Source organism: Petaurus breviceps, unplaced genomic scaffold, assembly GCF_028583685.1.
Source record: "Petaurus breviceps papuanus isolate PSGF00001 unplaced genomic scaffold, PetGlider_PUasm1.0 126, whole genome shotgun sequence".
Classification (NCBI taxonomy): domain Eukaryota; kingdom Metazoa; phylum Chordata; class Mammalia; order Diprotodontia; family Petauridae; genus Petaurus; species Petaurus breviceps.
Window position 1 is genome coordinate 45,919,286 of NW_027185655.1, and position 19,922 is coordinate 45,939,207.

Here is a 19,922-nt window from a genome sequence, read left to right on the forward strand (position 1 = left end):
CAAAAGCTGAAGAAAGGGGATGAGTAAACTAGTGGTTTTTTCCAAGAATACATTCCTAATTCTAGCAATTTTTCCATAGCCAAAGAATCTCCAATTCATCACCTACTTAGTAGATTAGAATCAGGCACAGAATATTTATGTATTCACCAAATCTGAAAGGAAATTCCATAATACATCATAACGATCTCCAGAAACAGTCTTCAGCCTCCTCCATACTGAGAATTGCCCATCACATCATCTGTTCATATTGATGCTTGTTCTTTAAAGATTTGAATTCATGTGACTCATTGTTCCATTGTCCTTGTTTTCCTCTCTCTCTCTCTCTCTCTCTCTCTCTCTCTCTCTCCCTCCTTCCTTCCCTCCCTCTCTCTTCTTCCCTTCCTCCCTCCTACCTTCATCTCTCATATAGTTATATAGATATACATATATGTATATATACACATATATATGTTTGTATACATGTATAGCTGTATCTACTATTATCTAATGAATAATCCATTTTATTATAATCATTCTCATCACTTGGAGGGAAAGGTATTTTTCCTTACAGATAATTGTCCCTATCACCCATAATGGAGAAGAGTTGTAAAAGGTTACATGAGGTATATTTATAAATCATTTGAGAAAGCCAATAAAAAATACTGATAATATAAGGTAACCCCAAGTTGAAAAAACAGAATAATCACCTTTGGTTTTTTTGTTTGATTAGATGCATTTAAAGTGAAGTAGGATACACTACATGTAAGTAAACCTGACTGCCAATGATTTATTGTATGAATCACTACTGAGGATGACAATTTATCTTGGTATTTCCTAAATGGGATACATGTATTCTGATGTGTCATAAATATAATATATAAAATTTGAGATCAAAGACATTTTTTCCTTGTTTTCTTTAATTTTATTTTGCACACAAGTATGTAGAAGGAAAAGGGAAACAAAATTGGTCAAGTATCAACTGTCAAACTCTCTAAATTCTGAAGACATGACCACTGGTATTATAAATCAAGAATATTACAATTGTTTAATAAATGTTCATTAATGGAACGAATAATATTTTTGATTATTATTACCATGGTCATATTTGAAATTGATAGCAAAATTAATACACAACTTTAAGTGGCCATGAATTAAATTCAATAAGGTTAAGATTGGGAATCTGAAAAAATTAATGAGACTGAATAAGAAAAAATACTTAGTCATAGATTTAAGGTAATTCTGAAATGTACATCAATGTTATATTAAAAAGTAGGAAAACAATTGTGTCACCATTGGAATACAATGGCAATTTCAGTTGATAATTTACTCTCTTTATGAGGGAATTTGAGTTAGAATAGAACAGAGGATAGACAATGTGATTCAGTGTCAGGAAAAAATAAGGTTCCAGTTCAGACTTTGACATATATTGCCTGATTTACTCTGAGTTCATTATTTACCCTCACAATATCCACAAAGATCTCCGTAAGACTCTAAGTTGAAGAAAAGTTACACATCAGACTTGGTAGAAGCATTTATTCAATGTAACTTCATTATAACAATTAAATCACCATTCTACTCTAGGACAAAAAAAGGAATAAGAAGACATTTTAAATATATTATTTTAATAACAATTTTTGGTTATTTATCTTTTATTTAAAAGAAACTGTGTATTTATTTTAGAACTCAAATTATATCATGATGTTCATATAACTGTAATTTGTGAGAAAACTGATGCTATTCTCTCAAAACTCTCTCTCTCTCTATTGATCTCTCTCTTCTCGTGACATAAAGGTTAGTGTTTTCACTTTTTATATTTAAATAGAAGTGGTAAAATTTCAAACAAGAATACTTTTCAATTAGTTCCTTTGAAAAGTAATTTATCCCTCTTTATTTTTTCTCAAATACATATAAAAATGAATATCCTTATTTTTTAAAAAGCAATTCTTAACTCTATCCCACCCTGAGTCTTTGAGGAGGCAAACAATTTAATGGAGATAATACCTATGTAGTTATGAAAAAAAAAACTCTTTTCCTTAATAATAGTACATATATATATATATATACATACATATATATATATATATATAGAGAGAGAGAGAGAGAGAGAGAGAGAGAGAGAGAGAGAAAGAGAACATTTGATTATAAAACTTTGATTTCCAGATTAATTCACTTCCTTCCTTGTCACCCACCCTCACTGGGAAGATAAAGAGTTCAGTATAACTTGTACATATGTAGCTAATGCAAAACATTACCAGAGTAGATATATTGTAAAAGACTGACTATATTTCCCTCCCATCTATCCCACCTCCTACTTGTTCTATTCTCTACATTGATCCCATATTTTTTCAAAAGTGGGTGTTTTGATCTTCCCTCCCTCCCAGCCTGCCCTCCCTTCCATCATCCCCCCTCTCATCGCTTCCCCCCACTATCCACTAGAGTGAGATACCCTATTAGTGTGTATTTCATTCCCTCACCAAATCAAATTCAATGAGAATAAGGTTGAGCCATTCCCTTTTGCCTTCCTATACTTCCTCTCCATTATAAACATTTCCCTTGCCTCTTCTATATGAGAGTTTACCCAATTCTGTCTCTCTCCATCTCCTCTCATTATATTCCTCTCTCACCTCTCAATTTTACCTTTTAAAATCAGCCTTTCCTATTAAATTGCTCCTGTGCCCTCTCTCTATTTGTACCTGTAGACATATATTTCATATTCACATAAGTATTTTTATGCCCATATAACCTACGATATAGACACACACACATATATTTTTATTGCCTTCAACTATTTTCATACTGAAAATCAATTACAATTACCATTATTCTATTTAGCAATATTAATAATTCAACTTTGATAAATTCCTTATGAGTTCTTTACACTGTTTACCTTCTCATGCTTCTCTTGCTTCTTGTTTCTGAATGTCACATTTTCTATTCAACTTTGGTTTTTTCATCAAGAATGCTTGAAAGTTCTCTATTCCACTTAATGACCATATTTTCCCCTGAAACATCATACTCAGTTTTTCGGTGTAGCTGATTCTTGGTTGGAATCCCAACTCCTTTGCCCTTTAGGATACCATATTCCAATCCCTATTATCCCTTAGTGTAGAAACCGACAGATCCTGTGTTAACCTGATTGTGTTTCCACCAACTCAAATTGTTCCTTCCTGGCTGCTTGTAATATTTCCTCCTTCATCTGGGAATTCCTGAGCATGGCTATAATATTCCTAGGAGTTTTCTTTTTGGGATCTTTTTCAGGAGGTGATCAGTAGATTCTTTCAACCTCTATTTTGCCCTCTGGTTCTAAAATATCAAGGCAATTATCCTAAAGAATTTCTTGAAGGATGACTTCTAGGTTCTTTTTGTGATTATGGCTTATAGGTAGTCAAATAATTTTTTAAATTATCTCTCCTGTATCTATTTCCCATGTCAGTGGTTTTTCCAATGAGATATTTCACATTGCCTTCTATTCTTTCATGCGTTTGGATCTGTTTTAATAGCATCTTGATTTCTCATAAAGTCATTAACTTCCATTTCTTCCAAACTAATTCTGAAGGAATGATTCTCCTCAGTGAGCTTTTGAGATTCTTTTTTTCACTTGGAAAATTTGGCTTTTTAAGGCATCCTTCTCCTCATTGCCTTTTTGAGCCTCTTTTGCCATTTGAGTTAGTCTTTTTTTTAAAGTGTTATTTTCCTCAGTCAGGCTGTTGACTCCCATTTCATAATTTTCTTGCACTGTTCTCATTTGTTTTCCCAATTTTTCCTCCACTTCTTTTATCTGCTTCTTAAGGTCCTCTATGGCCTGTAACCAGCTTGTATTTTCCTTTGAAGCTTTTGGTGCAGGAGTTCTGACGTCACTGTCTTTCTCCTGTTCCGTGCTTTGATCCCCTTTGTCCCCAATATAGGAGACTAATGTTGGATTATTCTCTTTGCTTTTCTTCCTTTGCCTGTTCATGTTGCCACTCAATTATTTCATTTTTGGGCTTTTTGCCACAGTAGGACTCTGCTACCACACAAGGAAGCTTCATTCCAAATGCTGGGGATTTTCTCAGCTGCTGGAGGTATTAGTTGGCTGCCCTCTCTGAAGCCTCCACATGCTCTGGCAGCTTGTCCCACCCCCCAGGACCTGAACCCTAGACAGCAATCCAGATACAAGTAAGCTAAAGCAAGAACAATTACCTCCCAAACTGGTCACTTGTTCCCTCTACACTCTCTAGGCCAAGAGCTGGAGCTACCACATGGCGGCTGTGCCACAGCCCTCTGTGGCTTCTCACACTGGGGCAAAATTTGACACACTCTGAGGTACTGGGTCCCAAAGTCCACACTGCACTGACCTCTCACTTTGTCCTTAGAATCTATGTGTTGATAATTCTGGACTGTCACAGCTGCTGCTTACCTCGATTCCTTCTAGCTGGTGGTTGGTTAGGCCCTTGGTTGGGCTAAAACCTCTGGCTCTTGTGGAGGTGGGCTGGGCTCCTAGAGTGCTGTGCTGTCCAATTCCTGCCAGCCTGCTGGGCTGTCCTCAGTGAGAGGTTAACTTCTGTATGTCATTTTGTGGCTTCTCTAGCTCCAAAGTTTGTTCAGAGTCCCATTTTACATGGATAGGAGATGGTGATATCTGGAGCCACGTGAAGGTCCTATTTCTACTTCACAATCTTGACTTTGCCCCCCTACCTCCATGAAAAAAATTTCGATAATAGCCATGTTTCAAAACAAAACACACTGAACACCCCCTGCTCCCCCCCAAAAAAGTAAGAAAATAAGAAAAATTTAAAAAATTGTGCTTCTGTTCCATCAGTTGTTTCTCTGGAAGTAGATATCATTTTTCATTATGATTTTTTTAGAACTCTCTTATAAAAAATTATTTGTACGAAAAATAAGCCATTCACTTAAGATCATCATTAAAATATTGCTTTTGGAGGACTTCTGGGAGCAAGGATGATGGGATAAATAGTAATTAAGTCTCACTCTCCCTTACTGACCTTGAAAAACCCACAAAATATTGCCCCACTAATTATCCTGGAATAGCAGAGACAGCAGAAAGATGGGGAGCAGCATTTTTTTAGCTCATAAGGCTAGGGAGATTATAAGGAAAAGCCCCTTTTTCTGTGACTGAAGGGATGTATAATATAATATAGTACAGGACAGGAGGTGTCCTGGCAAGCTCCACTGAAGGAAACCTGTATGATTTTCTGAAACCCAGGCTGATAGATTAGGGAAACACCAACACTATTATCTCCCATGTGCTTTCACACAGACAAGGGAACCCACACACACCAGTGTGGAGAGCCATTGCTTGCAAGATGGACAGGAGTCCACAAATAGCTGAAACTACCTGCGCTCTAGTGCAGCACTCAGGGAGGAGGCAACCTCCTGCCCCCACACCTCAACCGGTGAGCTTCAGTGTAACCCTGGGGAAATGCCATGTAACTCCACCTGGCATCAGCACACACCAGCAACTACTACTAGTTCCAGATCAGCACCAGGTAAGCTATAGTCTCTATAGTCTCCAGCTGCCAGAACCTGAGACCCCAGCACACAAAGCCAATAACCAGACATCTAGCCCCCAGCACAAGAAATGTGGGACAGGGGTGGCTACATGGTGCAATGAATATAGTACTGGTGCTAGATTCAGGAGGAACTGAGTTCAAATCTGGCCTTAACACTTACTAGCCATGTAACATGGTGTCACAGCAAGCACCCCAGCATCCCCAGGGTTGCTGCCAACACAGGTTCTTGGATCTGCTTTGATAAAGGAAAGCAACTCAAAATGGGTTAACAAGCTTACTTTAATCAGTCAAACATATGTATCGTTTACCTAGTTCAGGGGAAAAAGGTCAGCACCCCGAACTTCAGAGTATACAGACAGAATTCTCAAGACAGAGAAAAAGATCAAGTAGACAGTTTTCCAAATTGTCCAACCATTACATCCATACAAAATCAACATCTGGGTTTCAAAGCCGGGGGGCCCTGGAAAATAGCTTCCCAGAGTTTCATCTGATCAAATCACAGAACAATTCTCAAAGTGAGCCCCAAAACAAAGCTACACATCAGGGCTTATATAGCCTTCTCCTGGCTCAGAGAATGTAAAAACCTTATTGACCCACTGGCCAATCAAAAAGTATCTACTGAAAAACAAGCCTCCCACCCCAGGCTCCAGGTGTACTTTAGTCTAGGGGCAGGGAAGATCTTTAAAATTTACATTCCCATTACACATGGGCAAGTCACTTAACCCCAATTGTCCTTCCTTTCCCCCCACCAAAAAAGGGGAAAAAAAAGAAAGAAAGAAAAGAAAAGAAAGGTGGGAGAGTGCCCCTGTACCTCAGAAGCAGAGATCAGTTTTAAAAGCCAGGAAAAATGTAAACACTGTGAGCAAGAAGCAACATAGAAAATCAAACATAGATTCTCATTATGGGGACAGGAAAGATTAAAACAAAAATTCACTATACCCACATCTCCCAGCTGAAAATTTAAAGGGGAGTATGAACTAGTCTAAAGCCAAAAAAGTCTTTTTATACAAGCTCATGTAAGGTTTTAAAAAGTCTAATTAGAGGGGTAGAAGAAAAAATGAACTATTTCTTTGAAAATATATTTGACAAAATGGAAAAAAAAAGTACACTGAAGAAAAGAGCTTTTTTAAAGGAACTGGCAAAATGGAAAAGGAGGTATGAAAGATAATTGAAGAAAATAATTTATTAAAAATTGGGCAATTGGAAGCTAATGACTCTATAATACATCAAGAATCTTTGAAACAATATCAAAAGAATGAAAAAAAATACCTAAAGAAAATGTAAAATACATCCTCGGGAAAACAAACTTACCCCAAAAATAGATCCAGAAGAGATCATTTAAAAATTATTGGTCAACCTGAAAACCATGATTTAAAAAAAGAGCCTGGACAGCATTTTCCAAGAAATTATAAAAAAAAAAAGAAAAAGAAAGAAAGAAAAACAACTTTCCCGAGGTCCTAGAACCAGAGGGTAAAATAATCATTGAAAGAATCTGCCAATCACCTCTTGAAAGAGATATTAAATTGAACATGCCAAATAATATTAAAACCGAATTCCAAAATTATCAGGTGAAGAAGAAAATACTGCATGAAACCCTAAAGAAACAATTGAAATATCATGGAACTATCATCAGATATATGCAGGCCCTTTTAACTTCTAAATTAAAAGTTCAGGTAGCTGGGAATATGATATTCCATAAGGTAGAAAAGCTTGTATTGTAACCAAGGATCCATTACCCAGCAAAATTGAGCATAATATTTTAGGAAAAGAGATTCATTCGATGAAATAAGAAAATTCCTGATCTTCCTGATGAAAATACCAGGCCTCATTGAAAGTTTGATCTTCAAATACAAGATTCAAGAGAGGCATAAAAAGACACAAAGGAAAGGAAAGAATGTTATTCATTAAAGAACAAGCTGTTTGCAACACTACATGGGAAGATATTGTAAATTTTGAGGACTGTATCTTTATTATAACATTTAAAAGGGAATACATAGACAGAGCTTATAGTTATAAATTAACTGAAGTAATGATAAAAATCCTAATCAAGGGGAGAAAAGGGATTGTAATGGGAGAAAAGGGAAGGAGGAGGCAGAAGTGGCTTAATTATATCACATGAAGAGCCAGAAAATGATATTACAGTAGAAGCAAAGAAAGGAGAGATATGAACATTGTTTGTACTTTATTCTGATCAGATTTGTTTCAAGGAGGGAATAATATACTCAGGCACAGAAATCTAACTTGACCTATATTCAGCAGGATTTGAAAGAGGAAAGAAAAGGGAGGGGTGATTAAAAGGGAGGGTAGAAGTAATAATGAAAAACAAAAAGAAAAAGGGAGAAGGCTAATAGAAGGGGAGGGCGGAAATTAAGTTGATGGTGGTAAGAAACACAACTCTTTTGAGGAGGGAAAGGTAGAAGGGAGAAATAGAAGCATAAATGGGAGTGGGAAGGAAGAATGAAGAGAAAGACACAGATAGTAATCATAACTGAATGTGAATGGGACAAACTCTCCCATAAATGGAAGCAGATAACAGAATGGATTACAAAGCATAATCCTACAATATGTTGTTTATAAGAAACACATTTGTAACAGGGGAACACACACAGGGTAGAGGAAAAGGCTGGAGTAGAATATATTGTCTTTCAGCTGAAGTAAAAGAAAAAGAAAGAAAAGAAACAGGAATAGCTATCCTCATCTCAGACAAAGCAAAAGCAAAAATCCATCTACTACAAAGAGATAAGGAAACTATATCCTGCTAACAGGCACCATAGATAAAGAAGTAATATCATTACTAAATAAATATAAATCAAGTTTAGTAGCATCCAGATTCTTGGAGTAGAAGATAAGGGAGTTAGAGGAAGAAATAGAGAGCAAAAATATGGTACAGAGGACCTCAAATTCCCCTTCTTTGAACTAGATAAATCTAACCTCAAAATACATAAGAAAGACATTAGAGAGGTGAACTGAATTTTGTAAAAGTTATATATGGTAGACTTCTGGAAAAAAAATGAATGGGAATAGAAAGGGATATACTTTATTCTCAGTAGTATATGGCAACTAAACTAAAAATGACCATGTAGTAGAGAATAAAACCTTCAAAAATACAGAAAGTTTTAAAAATTAAATGCATCTTTTTCATATCATGATGTAATAAAAATTATATGTAAAAGGCCATGGAAAGATAGACTGAAGATTAACTGGGAGCTAAATAATTTGATTCTAAAAATGAGTGGATCAAATAAGAAAAAAAAACAATCAGTAACTCCATCCAAGATAACTACAATTAGACAACATACCAAAACTTATAGGATAGAGCAAAAGTTATTCTTGGGCAAGTTTTATATCTCTGAATGGTTGCATGAATATAATAGAGAAAAAGGAGATCAATAAATTGGGCAAGCAACAAACAAAGTCAGAAATAGAACAGATTAAAAATCCCCAATTAAACACAAAATTAGAAATACCAAAAACCAAAGGAAAGATTAATAAAATTGAAATTAAGAAAACTATTGAACTAACAAATACAACTATGACATAGATTTATGGGAAAAAATGTAAAAAAAAAGACACAATTTTGCTTAATTTGATTTAAAAACAAAAGGAAAGAGGGAGACCTGGGTGGTGGCACAGTGGCAAATTGATCAACCAACCTCAAGGGCTAATCCCAGTCCTATCACCTCAGGCCTGAGAACTGTCAGAGCTGGGTAAGAGACAAATTCAGGGCCTGCAGCAGTAGCAGCAGCTACTCTGGGGGTTATCAACTCCCAGCCTGGAAATTTAACAAGCACCTGTCTGAACTTCCAGGGACCAGGATGGATGAGTGAACCCCAGCTGCTCCTACCCCTCCCTTCCCCACAAAAAGCAGAAATCATTGTCCTACAGCAATATTTTAAAATAGTGAGGGCCTGGGAGTCCTAGAGGTAGGTCGTGGCTAAGGCCCTGTCTCAAAATGGGTAATAAACAGATTTCAAAGACAAAGATTCTAGAATCATATTATTACAAGGAGGAGCAACCAAATTCAGGAGAAGACAGCACTGACTTCACACCCACAGCTGATGCCTCAACAGGGAATATAAACTTGTCTCAAGAAGAGAAAGCATCCATAGAAGAGCTTAAGAAGAACTTTGAAAACCAAATTAGAGAGTTAGAAGATAAAATGAATAATGATTTTAAAAACAAAATTGCAAAATTAGGAAAACACGAGAGTGAAGAAAACAGCTCCTTAAAAAGAAAAATGTGTGAAATGGAAAAACATATGTAAAAGGAACTTCAAAAATTAACTGAGGAAAATAATTCACCAAAAAGTAGAATCAACCAAATTGATGTTAATGACTCTATGAGGCACAAAGAATCAGTCAAACAAAACATCAAGAATGAAAAATTAGAAAAAAAGAGGTACAATATCTCAATGGAAAAAATAACTGATGTGGAAAATAGATCCAGGAGAGATAATGTAAATATATATTATTATTTAATTATCGGTGTACCAGAAAGTCATGATGAAATAAAGAGCCTGGACAATATCTTCCAAGAGCTCATCAAGGAAAACTGCACTGAGATACTGGAACCAGAGGGTAAAATAGAAATTGAGAGAATCCATTGGAGACCTCCTCAAAGGGATCCCAAAGTGAAAATTTCACAAAATGTCATAGCCAAATTCCAGAGTTCCCAGGTCAAGGAGAAAGTACTGCAAGCATCCAGAAAGAAACAGTTCAAATATCACAGAACTACAATGAGGATTTCACAGGATCTACCAGCTTATTCATTGAAAGATAAGGGGGACTGGAATATGATATATCATGAGGCAAAATAGCTCAGGTTACAAGCAAGGATCACTTATCCAGAGAAACTGAATATAATATTTCAGGTAAGAAGATGGTCACTCATTAATATAAGGGACTACCAGACCTTCCTGATGAAAAAGCCAGAACTCAATGGAAAATTCAATCTCCAATTACAAGACTTACAAGAGACATAGAAAGGTAAATAAGGAAAACACACACACATAACTTGCTATTTAATAAAAGGAAACTATTTGCATCCCTATATGGGCAGCTGATACCTGGTAATATAGAGAATTGTATACTTGTGGTGACAATTAAAAGGGATAAAGATAAATAGAGGTGGTGGGTACAAATTAAACAAGTTAATGATAAAAAAAAATAACTTTAGTAAGGGGTGCAAAGGGACCACAATGGAAGAAGAGGAAAGAATGAAGCATAAAAGGATAAGTTATGCCACACAAAGAGGCATAAAAACATATTATAGTAGGGGGGAAGAAGGGAGGGTGAAGAGTATTATAAGAACTTTGCCTTCATTGGTCCTGGTGTAAGAAGGGAATAACATAATCAGTTAAATATAGGACTCTATCGAGAAGAGACATAAAACCTATCATAATAGGGGGAAAGAGGAAAGGGAGAGGAGCACTGCATGAGATCTATTCTCATCAATCTTGGTTCAAGGAAGAAATAACATACTACATTAATCATAAATATCTATCATACCCTACAGGCAGCAAGAGGGGGGAAGGGCTAAGAAAAGAGAGGGTGGGGTCCACACTCTTCCCTTCCTCTCTGTCTGTTCAGGTTAGCAGGTAGCTAAGATCATAACAATGGTGAAGTTGGACATTCGAAAGCACTGGCAGGTGGAACACTGCTGGCAGAAAGATTTTCTTTCAGTTGTGTGTGATGGCTGTTCCAGAATATTCTGTCTCGAGCACAGAAGCAGGGAGTCACATGACTGTACTGAGGTGAATGCAAAACATGAGAGACTGAAGACTAATGGCCATTCATCTTACCCATGTTCATAAAAGGACTGCAATGGAAGAGAGCTTGTGACAGTGTTATGCCCTTTCTGTGAGAATTTTTTTTTTCTGAGACAGCGGCACCAATCAGACCATGTTTCTCAGACTCTGATGGCTGCCACACAGCAGCTTGTTAAATATATCATAAATTTTAGGAAAGGAACCACAATGAGCAAAGGTCAAAGAGGTGCAAAGAACAATAAAACTGCAGCAAAAGTTGGGCTAATTGAATTAAAAATGCATGCTAATGGAGATAAAGTTTTGCCACAGAGAGAAAGAATTTACTTTCAGGTGTTCTTACCTAAGGGGAGCAAGGAGAAAAGCAGGCCCACATTCTTTTATTGTAAATGGAGGACTGGCAAGGTGATGTATTTTGCAGATTGATTAGCCAACATTCAAAATGAGAACAACAAAACAATGGCCAAGACATTAAGTTTGTGTAACATTGCAACAGGAGAAGCCTTACCTTCGGATGACTCTTTGGACACATTGAATTCTAAGGAAGATTGCCCTTTATATAATAGTGGAAATATTATCTTAGACTCTCTTAGTAATGAAGAACAATTTAGGGAAAATGTTGATTATTATTTAAAGTAACCATACAAGGACAACCAACAATCACTTGGAAAACAATACATTTTGAAATTAATTTATTAAATATTAGCACTGTACTCTGTAACCCTGTAAAGAAAGGTGCTTTTAAACTTAGTTTCATTAAACAATGATACATTATTTAATGAGTTTTTATATAAAAAAGTTTTTTTATAATTATGCTGAAAATGATGAAAATAAGTTTGGGCTGAAGACCAGTTATAAACAAATTCAAATTTTAAGCATCACAGTATACATGTATACAGAGAAAGCTCACAAGCCACGTTATTTGATGGATACTAGTATTTCTTTGTTTAAAACTTCATAACAAGTGATCATAAAAGAATAGACATAGGAACAATAATAATAACTTTTAAAGTTTGCAAAGTGTTTTGAAAGATATTACATCATTTGAGCCTTATAATAGCTCCATTGTGTCAAATTTGGGGTGGTAGGAATAATGAATATGGGACATGAGGAAAATGTTCCTGCAAAAAAATCATTACTAAATAGTAAAGTTCAGTGTGCCTAAAAAAAAGAAAAAAAAAGAAAGGGGGTGAATAGAAGGGAAGGAAGAAGTAGTAAGTGGAAAAGCTAGGAAAAGGGAGGGGGGCGATAAGGAGGGAACATTGAAGGAAGAGGTGGTCAAAAAGAAAACTTTTAAGGATAGAAAGGAGAAGGGGAAAAATAAAAGCATAAATGGGGAAGGAATAGCATGGAGAGAAAGACACAAATAGTAATCATAACTGTGAATTTGAATAGGATGAACTCTCCCATAAAACGGAGGTGGATAGTAGAATGGATTAAAAACCATAATCCTACAATATGCAGTTTAGAAGAAGCACATCTGAAACAGAGGGATACACACAGGCTAAAGGTAAAAGGATACATTAAGTATATTATGTTTCAGCTAAAGTAAAAAAAAAAAGCAGGGGTAGAAATCCTTATCTCATACAAAGCAAAAGCAAAAACAGACTTAATTAAAAGAGATAAGGAAGGAAACTAAATCCTGCTAAAAGGCACCATCAAAATGAAGCAATATCATCACTAAACTTTTATGCACAACTTATAAATAAGATTAAATTTACCTCTTTAACTTCTTTCTTGTTTATTTTGAGGTTAGATTCATCAAGTTCAGAGAGGGGGAGATTGAGATCCCCCCACAGTTTAGTTTTGCTATCTATTTCTTCCCATAACTTCTCCCCTAGGAACATGGATGCTGTACATGATTAAAAAAAGAGAGAGAGAGAAAGAAGAAAACCAAATTACAAGTATCAAATATGAAATGAAGAGGAAATTAAAACAAAAATTAGTAATTACTTTGCTTATTTGTATCCAAATAAAGTTGACAATCTTAGTGAAATTGCTGAATATTTACAAAAGTATACATTGTCCAGATTAAGTGAAGAGGAAATAAATTACTTAAATTATCCCATCTAGGATAAAGAAATTGAACAAGCCATCAACTTACACCCATTTAGTCAACCACAAAGCCCCTCTTCTCAAATGGAGATTAGTTTCCAATCATAAGTAAAGTACATTCATTTGTTCAATCACAGAGCACAAAAAACTCAAAAGTTTCCCACCCTTGGATCACAATTAAATCTACCCCAGAGTTACAACAAGCTTAAGCACAGCATTAATACCCAAAGAGAGGGCTTTTCTTCATCTTGATGCTAGGCAAGTTGTCAACAATATTTGTTCCTGGGGAGACAAAGCTTATCAAGGTCACAAGATACATTGCCAGTGTCTTCATTAATTCATTCTATGTCTCTAGAACAGTCCTAGGACCCCAGGAAACATTAGCAAAACCCTCTTCCAGGATTTCTGTAAACATACAACAATAAAAGCATTCTTCAGGGCTTCTGAAACAACAGCAAGGTTCCAGGAGTTCTGCAAAAACAGCATTGGCCTTCACCAGTAGGCACAATTCACTCTCTGCCTGCAGAACAGTCTCAGGATCTCTGAATCAACAGCCAAGTTTCAGGACCTCTGCAACAACAGCAATGTCCTTCACCGGTGGAGATAAATCCCTCTCTGTCTTTAGAACAGTCTCAGGAGCCCTGAACCAACAGAAAGTTTCCAGTACCTCTGCAACAACAGGACTGTCTTTCACCAGTGAACAAATCTGGCAAAACAACATCAGAACAGACAAAGGACCAGCATAAGAGCCATGTCTCCTCAGTCATTGGCAGCTCTGGGTGGCAGCTCTCAAACATCCTGGGAAATTCAAAGTGGCCCTCAGCTATCCTCTCTGTCTCTCTCTGCTTCCAAGATGCTGCTTCCAAAAAGTTCTTCTGCCTTTCTCATTGCTTGTGTCTCTCTAAATATATGTCACCAGCTCCTCCCAGTTCAGCCCTCTCTTTTCCCATCAACAAGTCCGTCCCACAAGTGGGATTCTCAAGATCTGGGTTTTAACACAATCAATCTGACAACCAAGCCAATGCAGGGGGATAGTTAAATTGCATTAGTATTACACCTTCATATAGATATATGTGTGTGTGTATGTATGTATATATGTATGTATGTATATGTGTGTATGTATATAGAGGCATGTACACATATAACTATATATATATACACACAGACATGTGTGTGTGCATGCATGTGTGTATTTCTACTCCTTTCAACTATTCTCATACTGAGAAAAGTTTCATAAGTTACAATTACCATTTTTTCATGCAGGAATGTGAGTAGTTCAACTTTGAAAAGATCCTTATGATTGATTTTCCCTGTTTACCTTCTCATGCTTCTCTTGCTTGTTATATCTGGATGTCAAATTTTCTATTCAGCTCTGTTTTTTTTTTTTCATCAGGAATGCTTTAAATTGACTCTGAACAAACTTTGGAGCTGCAGAACCCACAAAATGACACAGAGAAGCTACATTCAGAGAAAGAACTAGAAAGAACTATAGAGAACAGAGTTTGGATGCAAACTGAAGCAAAATACCCACTCTCTTTCTTTTTCTTACTTGGCTTTGCTTCCTCTTTCCCATTGTTCATCCCATCAGTTACAGTCCTTCACAACCTGAATGTCTAATGTGAAAGTACTTGCATATCCTATGCTTGAAATACCACCATGGCAGGGGTGGAAGAGAGGGGCAGAAAATTTGAAACTCAAGGGAATGTGGAACTGAATCTTGTAAAGACCAAGTAGAAAACAAGGGACAGAGTCAAGATGGCAGTGTGGAAACAGGACTTCCATGAGGCTCCAGCTTCCACCTCCCCAAATCTTTTAAAAGGGGACTCTAAACAAACTTTGGAGCTACAGAACACACAAAATGACACAGACAATGTAACCTCCCACTGAGCACAGCCAAGCAGGTCAGAAGGAATTGTCCAGCACAGCTGGCGCCTGAGGTATTATCCCCAGGGTGGGCCTGACCAACCACAAACTGGAGGGACTTCAGATTACCAGCAGCTGTGGCGGTTTCCAGAATTATGAACAAATAGATGTGAAGGACAAAGTGAGAGGTCAGTGAAGTGTGGACTTTGGGATACAGGAGTTGGGAGTGCCTTTGGCCTTTGCACCCAGGGTGAGAAGCCACTGAGGAATGGTGGTATAGCCATCAACACGTGGCAGGTTCTGCTCCTGGTCAGCAGAGTGTGGGGTGATCAGGCAACCACTCTGAGGGGTAATAACTCTTGCTTTAACCAGCTTGGTTCTGAATAGCTGTATAGGTTGGAGGTCCTGGGGTATTTGACCAGCTTGTCAGAGCATTTAAAGGCTTCAGAGATGACCCCACCTTTGGCAGCTGAGAAAACATCCATTCCTGGAATAAATCCTACCTGATAAAAGTGTAGTATTCTTGTGATAAGTTGCTGTAGACTTTAGCTAATATTTTATTATTCATGATGGAAATTGATCTATAGTTTTCTTTCTATGGTTCATCTCTTCCTGATTTAGGTATCAGTACCATATTTGTGTCATAAAAAAGAATTTGGTAGGACTCCTTCTTTACTAATTTTCCCAAATAGTTTGTAGCGTATTGGAATCAATTGTTCTTTAAATGTTTGTTAGAATTCATTAGTAAATCCATCTTACCCTTGAGATTTTTTTTGTAGGGATTTCACTGATGGCTTGTTAGATTTCTATTTCTGAGATGGGGTTATTTAAGTAATTTGCTTCCTCTTCAGTTAATCTGGGCAAATTATATTTTTTTAAATATTCATCTTTTTCACTATCATTATCAAATTTATGTGTATACAATTGAGCAAAGTAATTTCTAATTATTGTTGTGATTTTCTCTTTATTGGAGGTAGATTCATCCTTTGATTTTTGATACTGGTATTTTGGTTTTCTTTTTTTTTTCATATTGACTAAGGGTCTATCAATTTTATTGTTTTTTTTTCATAAAACCAGCTCTTAGTTTTAATATATATATATATATATGACACAATAGATTTTTGTACTAATCAAAGTGTGTTTTTCCCACTTTGACCCCAAAACAATGAGAGTAAATTTCATACAGTGCTCTGCTTCCTCCCTCCTTTCCCTGTATTTAAGGAGTTTTGTTTCTTTTCTTGTTAGCATCTTAAACTTAACTGGTTGTGTTGGTCAATCTTTGAAACAGAACCAGTGAGAATAATGTTCAAATGATATATATAAAATCTATTTTCCAGGTCAGTGATTTTCCAGTGAGATGTTTCACATTGCCTTCTATTCTTTCATTTGTTTGGATCTGTTTAACAGCATCTTAATTTCTCATAAATTCACTAGCTTCCATTTGCTCCAATCTAATTCTGAATGAATAATTCTCCTCAGTGAGCATTTGAGATTCTTGTTCCATCTGGCAAATTTGGGGCCTTTTTGAGTCTCTTTTGCCATCTTAGTTAGTCCATTTTTAAAGTGTAATTTTCCTCAGTCAGGCTGTTGACTCTCATTTCATAATTTTCTGCCATCATTCTCATTTCTCTTCCCAATTTTTACTCCATTTCTCTTATTTGCTTTTTAACGTCTTCTATGGCTTGTAACCAGTTCGTATTTTTCTTGGAAGCTTTTGGTGCAGGATTTCTGACTTCACTGTCTTCTTCTTGTTCCATGCTTTGATCCTTTTTGTCAACAAAATAGGAGTTTAAATTTGGGTTGCTCTGTTTACTTTGCTTCCTTTGCCTGCTCATGTTGCCACTAAATCACCCTGGGCTTTTTGCCACAGTAGGACTCTGCCACCAAAGAGGGGATCTTTGTCCCAAATGCTGGATTTTTTAATATTAGGAAAACTATCAGTATTATGGATAACATCAACAATAAATCTAGCAGAAACCACATGATTATCTCAATAGATGCAGAAAAGGTTTTTGACTAAATACAATATCTATTCCTATTAAAAACACTAGAAAGTATAGGAATAAATGGAGTCTTCCTTAAAATAATAAGTAGCATCTATTTAAAGCTATCAACAAGTATTACATGTACTGGGAATAAGCTAGAAGCATTTCCAATAAAATCAGGGGTGAAAAAAGTGTGTCCACATTCAGTCCTCTTATTCAATCTGGTACTAGAAATGTTAGCAGTAGCAATTAGAGAAGAAAAAGAAATCAAAGGAATCAAATTAGTCAAATAAGAGACCAAGATATCACTCTTTGTGGATTATATGATGATATACTTAGAGGATGCTAGAGAATTAAGTAAAAGACTGCTTTAGAAAATAAATAAATTGGGCAAAGTTTCAGAATAAAAAAATAAACCAGCAGAAATCTTAATGAAATTTAACAGCAAGAGATAGAAATAGAAATCCAATATAAAGTTACTGTGGACACTTTAAAATATTTGGGAATCTACCTGCCCAAACAAACCCAGGACCCACAACTACAAAACTCTTTTCGCACAAATAAAGTCAGATGTAACTAATTGGAAAAACATCAATTGCTCATGGCTGGGTTAAGCTAATATAATAAAATTGACAATTTCACCTAAATTAAATTATACATTTAGTGCCATACCAATCAATTTACCAAAAAACTACTTTAAAGAGCTAGAAAAAATAATAACAAAATTCATTTGGAAGAAAAAACAATCCAGAATATCAAGGGATTAGTGAAAAGAAATGCTAGGGATGGTGGTTTAGCTATATCAGATTTTATTCTGTACTACAAAGCAGCAGTCCTCAAAACTACTTGTTAGACTGAGGAATATATTAGTGGATCAGTGGAATAGATTGGGTGCATGAGACTCAGTAGTCAATCACTATAGTAATCTATTGTTTGATAAACCTAAAGACCGCACTTTTGGCAATAAGAACTCACTGTTTGACAAAAACTGCTGGGAAAACTGCAACGTAGTATGGCAGAAACTGGGCAGAAACCATTATCTAACACCATATACCAAAATCAAGTCTAAATGGGTGCATGATCTAGGTATAAAGGCTGATACTGTAAGCAATCTCAAAAACAAGAAATAATTTATCTGTCAGATTTTTGGAGAGGGGAAGACTTAGAGAGCATTATCAAATGCAAAATGGATAATTTTGATTACATTAAATTGAAAAGCTTTTGTACAAAGAAAGCCAATTTAACCAAGATTAAGAGGGAAGTGGGAAATGGGGAAAGAATTTTTGACCACATCTCACTGGTCAGATTGGCTAAGATGACAAAACAGGAAAAAGACAAATGCTGGAAAGGATGTGGACCAATTGGAACACATGCATTGTTGGTTGAGTTGTGAAATAATTCAACCATTCAGGAGAGCAATCTGAAACTATGCCCAAAGGGCTATAAAAAATTTCATGTCCTTTGACCCTGCAATACCACTTCTAGATTTTATCCCAAAGAGATCGTTGAAGAGTGAGGAAGATCCATATGTACAAAAATATTAATAGCAGCTTTTTTGTGGTGGCAAAGAATTGGAAATTAAGAGGATGCCCATCAACTGGGGAATGGCCAAACAAGTTGTGGTATATGAATGTAATGGAATACTATTGTGCTATAAGAAACAAGGAGCAGACGAACTTCATATTTAATGGAGAGGCTTATACAAACTGATGCTGAGTAAGGGGTGTAGAACCAGGAGAAATTTGTACATTATTACAGACACAATGCATATTTGACCACCAAGTTTGATAGACTGGACTCTTCTCAGCAATGCAGGGTTATAAGTCAACCCAAAAAAACTCATGATGGAGAGAGATGTCTACATACAGAGAAAGAACTAGAAACACCTGAGTTTGAATCCAGATTGAAGCAAATTACCTGATCTTTTCCATTTCCTTGTTTGGTTTTGTTTCCTCTTTCCCTTTTTACTTTCCATCTGATACAATCCTTTTTGTATAACCTGACTAATGTCTAATGTGAAAGTATTTACAGATCCTATAAATTGATTGTATGATGTCATGGGGGGAGGGGCAAGAGAGAGAAAATTTGACACTCAAGGAATTGTGGGACTGAATTTTGTAAACTAAAAGTAAACAAATTAATAAAGGCCAAATAATAATAATAAAAGAAAAAATAAATGCACAATCATTTCAGCAGCACAGAAGTTATAGAAATTTCTTTAATATTTTTCAAGTACTGTTGTGCATTATGGTAACTATATGACCTTATAATGCTCATTTTACATATGAAGAAAGAAATACCATGGAGGACCAATTGAATGAACATGGTAGCATAGTAAGTTTCAGAAGTGAGAAAATGATCCAGGTCTTGCTTAATTCCAAGTCTAGGACACTATTCCACATGCCATGGTGGCTCAAAGCTCCTCTGCAAATTGACATGTGTGTAATTATTACCCACGCTTTCCCCAAAATTCTTCATCTTGAATTCTTTCTCTGAATCTTATTAAGTACTCCAACCTTATCCTTTCTTTATGCAGTAAAATCATTGTCATTCAGCACATGAAATAATGGAAGATTTTGGATAGTTTAAAAAGGAATATAATGATAGGGTGTATGAGCAGTTTTTTTTCTTGTAACAGTAAGGTGCCACACCATAAATGGAAGGAATTGAAAAGGATTTGCTAGAGAAATCAGGTATTAAAAAATTAGAAGCAGAAATAGAAATTTAAAAATGACTTTTGGATTTTTAAGGAAGGAAGTAATTTTC

The 19,922-nt window shown here is 36.0% G+C and overlaps 1 pseudogene; it reads left to right on the top strand.

The window, feature by feature from the left end:
* Positions 1 to 11,099: 11,099 nt before the first annotated feature.
* On the top strand, positions 11,100 to 11,892 carry LOC138170143 (AN1-type zinc finger protein 1 pseudogene; annotated as a pseudogene).
* The last annotated feature ends 8,030 nt before the right edge of the window (positions 11,893 to 19,922 follow it).